This window comes from Nematolebias whitei, chromosome 11 (assembly GCF_014905685.2).
Source record: "Nematolebias whitei isolate Nwh7 chromosome 11, NemWhi1, whole genome shotgun sequence".
Taxonomy (NCBI): domain Eukaryota; kingdom Metazoa; phylum Chordata; class Actinopteri; order Cyprinodontiformes; family Rivulidae; genus Nematolebias; species Nematolebias whitei.
Genome location: NC_056508.1, coordinates 12,623,973 through 12,631,199, shown reverse-complemented (window position 1 = coordinate 12,631,199; position 7,227 = coordinate 12,623,973).

The window sequence follows — 7,227 nt, the reverse complement described above, 5'->3', positions numbered from 1 at the left end:
CCCCCCCCCCCCCCCCCCCCCCACCACCACCACCACCACCACCAAACACACACACCCAATAAAGCAACAATTGTGTGTAATAGTTCTGGGTAAAATAAGCAGTTAATTAATAATTGGCCACATCTAGTGGCTAATCTGTAATATAGCAATGCCATGAAGCAACTAGAAAAGTTCCTCCAGAAACTTTGACAGGGACTGCCACATGGCCACCATTTTAAATGTATGATTCAACTGGTACAGTACTATATGTTGGTGATCCCAGCACCTACCTACAGTGAATAACAATGACAACAATAGACAGTCATAAAAGAGGCATACAAATTTATTTTATTTTATTTTTTTACAACTCAAAATAAAATAGCAACCAAAAGGACAGTCAAGGAGCAGAGCCCTATAAAGAGAGAGTTGCGACACTCTTTGAACTTGCCGATTAACGGTCACGTGGTTCATGCAGCTCCCAATAGTTCCAAACAGTTCATCCCTGTCAGTCAGTTTGAGCGACTGCTGGCGCAACACAACACAAAAATCGACTTTTCTTACTTTACCTGACGTCTTTCATTAATTACTGAGCAGTAACGAAGTGGATTTTGGATGTCCGTGCTCTGCTGCTGGGACTCATGCCTCTTGGAACTCCTGAACTCACTCCAGTACCAAGGAAGCTGTAAGATAAGAAACAACAATATCAAATCCTATATTCCTGTGTCACTTAGCTGCTCCCGACCTAAAAGACTATTCCACCTCTTCCAGGAGTTCCAGTCCCAGGGCCTGTACATATTGTATATACTTTTATCCACTGTCAATAAATATCACTTTGTTTGTAGCCTGAGTCTTGTGTCGTATTGGGTCTCGTTACAACTGGGTTGCCCGCACATACAACAGAAATGCTCCAGCCAGACCAAACCCAGAACGAGGCTCGGGACGACCAAGCCACGTCCTCATCTCAAACGGAGCGAGTAAACCAGCTGGAGAAGATCCTCTCCCAAATGATCCAGCAACAACAACAGACTCAAGCTAACCTACAGGAGCTAGGGGGTATGGTATATTCAATTAAACAGACTCTCTCCCCTTCTCCTACAGTCGCAGCAGAAACCCCTGTGAATATCCAAACGTGCACATGCTCGGCGAGGCACCCTTCGGAACCACAATTACTGGTAAAACCTTCCGAACTTTTGTCTGGTGACCCAGACCAATGTGACGGTTTCCTTCTCCAATGTGAGCTCGCATTCAGCGGAGCCCCCAGACTCTACTCCTTGGACAACGCTAAAATCACCTACTTCACAAGTCAGTTAAAGGGTAACGCACTCCGGTGGGCAACTTCTTTTCTACGCCAGCATGAGTTAAAAGTTGTCACGTTTAGTTCTTTACTTACCGAGTTTCGCAGGATATTCGACAGACCACTATCGGGTCCCAACGCGGAGAAACGTCTCCTGGGCTTACGTCAGGGCCGGCGACCAGTAGCCGAACACGCCCTCGAGTTCCGCATCCTCGTGGCACAAACCGGATGGAACGAGAGGGCACTACAGGGAACTTTCTTAAACTCCTTGTCAGATCCGTTAAAGGACCAGATCGCTGTACGAGACGAGCCGTCCAACTTTGACGCTCTCATTAATCTGGCCATATCGATTGACGAGCGTTTCCGCGAGCGGCAGCGGGAACGGAACTACAACTCCCAACGTACCACCACTTCCGGTTTGGGTCCGTCACTCAGTGTTGTCCGTAATAAAGTTTCGCCCTCGTTTTTCAAATCTCAGAGTCCTTCAACCCACACGTCTCCCCCTTCACCTACTTTACCTGAACCCGAACCCATGCAGGTGGGACGTACCCATATTACTCCCGATGTTAGACAGAGACGCAGAGAACAAGGATTATGTTTTTATTGTGGCCAAGATAAGCATCTTATTGCCGCCTGTCCGTTTCGGGGAAACGAGAACACCCACCAATAAAGAGGGAGATATTGGTGGGAGCAGCACAGTGGCGCAACTGGTAGAGCTGCTGCCTCTCAGCGAGCAGGTCCTTGGTTCAAACCCCGGTCCAGGGGCCTTTCTGGGTGGAGTTTGCATGTTCTCTCCGTGCATGCGTGGGTTTTCTCCGGGTGCTCCGGTTTCCTCCCACAGACCAAAAACATGCATGTTAGGCTGATTGGTAACTCTAAATTGTCCCTAGGTGTGGGTGAGAGAGTGAGTGGTTGTTTGTCTCGTTTGTCTCTATGTGGCCCTGTGATGGACTTGCGACCCGTCCAGGGTGTCCCCCGCCCCTCGCACAGTGATTGCTGGACATGGGCACCAGCGACCCTCGTGACCCAAAATGGAATAAGCGGGTAAAGATAATGGATGGATGGATATTGGTGGGAACTTCTTCGCTCTCCCGTTAAGTAGATTGACCATTGTGTAATGAGAGAGCCGAGAGATGGATTTAGCTCAGGGGTGCTCTCTTACATTGTATAATATATGGACTAATTCAAGTACATAATATTATATTCAATTTAAACGGATTCTTTTATTTTTCTGGACTAAGTAATCGTGTCTAGAAGATTAAATGTGGACAAAGACGTGTTTAAATTTCTGACCCACCACAACAGTGCGGTCTTTTATTTATCAAAACGATTTAAACACATCACACATTTACACATTGATTGGCATAATTGATTACAATAACACAGCTTAATTAATGAGCTTTACAAATGAGAAATCATACGGCCATGATTTCTCACTTGCAGCTAAAAACAACAGACATATCCTTAGATCTTAAATTAATGTCTGTAGGCTTAGCTTATCTTTTTACTGGCAAGATAGAAGAGTTTTAAAGATGGGGAATGAAGGAGTTTAAATGGAGAGAAAAGATGTGGATGAGGATGTATGTCTGTAGACCAGAACAACACGCTCCTTTCAAGCGCAGTTCGCCCGCAGTACACTGGTAGTGAAGCTCATGACGACTCTTTTACCTTGGCAGAGGATGAATCAGCTGCGGTCAAGAGGTCCCTGGTACGCTACCTTTCAGCGTCTCCTCAGGGCGGCTGCGACTCGGCAGAAGTCGTGAGAACTCGTTCCACAGAACAAACTTCCTCAGAAGTTATAGGGCATTCACTGGGTGGAGCCACAGCGAGGCATCGTGGCTCCGACAGGAACTCCAGCCGAACTCCATCAGAACCAGAAGAACTAACGGGACTCTGAGAAGACTCAGAGGAACTCAGAACTTCTGTTCTCTCTCGGAACTTCTGTTCTTCCCCCAGAACTTCTGTTCGGTTCTGCTCTCAGAACTCCTGTTCTTCCTCCAGAACTAACTGGAACTAGGAAGTGTCGACTTTTAAAGAGTTCTGTTTCCGGTCCCTTTTGAGAAGTCCTGATTGGTTGAAAGAACCAACAGGGGTGTGGTTTTAGTGACGTAAGAGGTTACTACAAGTCAGAAAACAGCAAAGATGTTTAGGAACAGACAGAGAAATGTTTAGGAACAGACAGAGAAATGTTTTGGAGAAATGACAGACTACAGGTGCCAGCTTCTCTTGTTTCTGTCTGAGAGGTTTAAAAACATGACAGTTCGTTCCAATAAACCTGTTTGCGACTGTCTCCGACTTTTGACCGACATCACTCCTTCTCATTTCAGACAGAAGATCAAAAAATGCATAATTACTTTGTAACAGACATCTAACTTGATTTCTACTTTGAATGAGGATTAAAAATCATTAATACTGTTTCACAGTTGATTTAAAATGAGTGGTTCATTTCATCATTTAAAATGATTTGAATTAAACACACTTTTGATTATCAAGACATTGTAAAAATAGTAATGATAATATAAAAAGAGAGTGTTCTTCCAATTGATTAGTTCAGGATACAATTAGAAAGTCTCTGGATGAGCTAATTTGTATTTCTGGATTCAAATCAATGAAATAACAGTTCCTGTCCCATTAAGGTCTTCAGGGTCAGGTTTTGACCGGAGGCTTAGTTCACTACAATTGCTACGGTCATCCAGTGTAATCACAACCGCTTTCCCATTTCTGCACTCATAGACTCCGGCGCTGAACAAAATTTACTTAGTCAAAGCCTAGTATCCGAATTTTCACTACCCACTGTAAAAATACCCACCGTTTCCATCGCAGGAATCACGGGCGACACCCTAGCCCAGGTTCAACACCGCACCATTGACGTACACCTAATTACATCCGGCAACCACCATGAACACGTCAGTTTCTTTGTTTTTGATTCACCCCATGACCAAGTAATTTTAAGATACCCCTGGTTAAAGCTCCACATCCCTCACATTAATTGGGAGCTTGACAGAATAGAAAAATGGAGCGGAAGATGTCTAAAACACTGTCTCCGCTCTGGAATCTCTAATACCATCAAACAAGACACCAACATAGAACAGATTGATTTAACTCCCATTCCGTCTGATTATCACAATCTCTCTCCTGTTTTCAGTAAACAGAGAGCTTTGTCCTTGCCACCGCATCGACCCTACGACTATGCTATAGATCTTTTTCCGGGGGCTCCCTTACCAGCCAGTCGTCTGTACAACCTCTCAGGCCCAGAGAGAGACTCCATGAAGGAGTACATTGAGGAATCACTTGACTCCGGAATTATTCGTCCATCCACCTCCCCGGTTGGGGCCGGGTTCTTCTTTGTATCCAAGAAGGATAAAACCCTCCGTCCTTGCATCGATTACTGGGGTTTAAATAACATTACGGTGAAGAACAAGTATCCTCTTCCGCTTATTGACTCCATACATGAACAGTTACAGTCAGCCACCATCTTTACTAAATTAGATTTGCGTAACGCATACCATTAGGTTCGTATAAGGGAGGGCGACGAATAGAAGACGGCCTTCCGAACCCCTGTGGGTCATTTTGAGTATCTCGTCATGCCTTTTGGTCTCACTAACGCTCCTGCAGTCTTCCAGGCACTAGTAAATGACGTACTCAGAGACTTTTTAGGGGAGTTTGTTTTTGTATATCTCGACGATATCCTAATCTACTCTCGCGACAAGGAGCAACACATCAAAAGGGTCAGAACGGTTCTTCAGCGGTTATACGAAAATCAATTATTCGTCAAAGGCGAGAAATGTGAGTTCCATGCCTCATCTGTTTCCTTTCTGGGGTTTATTTTCGGGGAAGGACATTATCGTACCGACCCTGAGAAAATCAAAGCAGTAGTCGAATGGCCCGTTCCTGAGACTCGTAAACAGCTTCAATGCTTTCTAGGTTTTGCCAATTTCTACAGACGCTTCATCAGAGACTACAGCCGTATTGCCGCACCACTCTCTCAACTTACTTCCGTTAACAGAGCATTCAAATGGACTACAGACGCAGACACTGCCTTTAACAGATTGAAACAACTCTTCTCGACCTCACCCATCCTCTGCCGTCCTGACCCCGAACGCCAGTTCATCCTGGAGGTGGACGCCTCCGATACTGGGGTAGGTGCCGTCCTATCTCAGAGATCCCCACAGAGACAATAAGGTACGCCCCTGTGCTTTCTTTTCTCGGCGTCTGTCCCAAGCCGAGCGTAATTACGATGTGGGAAATCGTGAATTACTAGCCGTCAAACTGGCCTTAGAAGAGTGGCGTCATTGGTTGGAGGGTACTGAGATCCCCTTCCTCATATGGACCGACCACAAGAACCTGACATATCTTAGGGATGCTAAGAGATTAACCCCCAGACAGGCACGGTGGTCTTTGTTTTTTAATCGTTTCCATTATATATTGACTTTTAGACCTGGTTCTAAGAATATCAAGCCGGATGCCCTGTCTCGACAATTCTCTCCCCCAGATGGTCCTGAACCCGAGTAACATATCGTCCCCTCAACATGCATCGTGGGGGCTCTCACATGGCCCATTGAACAGGAGGTCCGCGATGCCCACAAGGAGGAGCCCGATCCCGGCCTGGGACCCCCTGGAACCCTGTTCGTCCCCTCTGCCATGAGGGCTAAGGTACTGGAGTGGGTTCACACTAACAAGCTTTCTTGTCACCCAGGAGTTACCCGCATGTTGTCCCTAACTAAGTCCCACTTCTGGTGGCTGACGCTTACTAAGGACGTTAAGGACTTTGTTGCTGCCTGTGCCACTTGCGCCCGCAATAAGACAGGTAATCAACCCCCGGCCAGACTCCTACAACCACTGCCCTCACCCAGCCACCCTTGGTCCCACATATCGGTGGACTTTGTCACTGGACTTCCCCCGTCCGAAGGTAACACGGTCATCTTGACAGTCATTGACAGGTTTTCTAAATCAGCTCATTTCATTCCCTTAGTCAAATTACCTTCTGCTCTTGAGACTGCACAGCTTTTAGTCCAACATGTTTTTCAAATCCACGGTATCCCCTCCGACATTGTTTCTGACCGTGGTCCCCAGTTTATTTCCCAGGTCTGGCGCTCGTTCTGTAAAACCCTAGGGGCATCTGCAAGTTTGACTTTGGGCTACCACCCGCAGTCTAACGGCCAGGCTGAGAGGTGTAACCAGGAACTTGAAAACACCCTTCGTTGTGTCGTGGAGAGCAATACCTCAGCCTGGTCTCAACATCTGGTGTGGGTGGAGTATGCCCACAACGCCCACAGATCCACAGCCACAGGTATGTCCCCATTCAAAGCCTCTCTGGGTTACCTACCCCCCCTGATTCCTAGTCTTGAGACGGACATCACGGTGCCGTCTGTCCAGCACCACTTCTGGCGATGTTGACGCGTTTGGCTGCAAACGAGAGCAGCCCTCCTACGCACCGCAGCTCAGAACAAAAGGTATGCTGACCGACACCGCTCCTCCGCTCCGTCTTACCAGGTGGGCCAAAAGGTTTGGCTTTCTACAAGAGACATTCAACTAAAGGACATTCCCAGAAAGATGGCTCCACATTTCATTGGTCCATTCACCATCACAAGAATAATCAACCCCACAGCAGTCCGCCTTCAACTTCCCAGCTCAATGAGGATCCATCCCACATTCCACGTCTCTCAGGTGAAACCAGTCTCCGAGAGTCCTCTATGCCCGCCTACCGACCTCCCTCCACCCGCCCGACTGATCGACAATCATCCCGCCTTCACGGTCCGTACCATTTTGGACGTCAGATGTCGAGGCTGGGGTTTCCAGTATCTCGTGGACTGGGAGGGATACGGTCCCGAGGAGAGATCCTGGATTCCCCGCTCGTTCATCTTGGACCCAAGCCTAATCACGACGTTCTTCAGAGCACACCCCGAAAAGCGCCTCAGGTTGCCTGGAGGCGATTCTTGGGGGGGGGGGGGGGG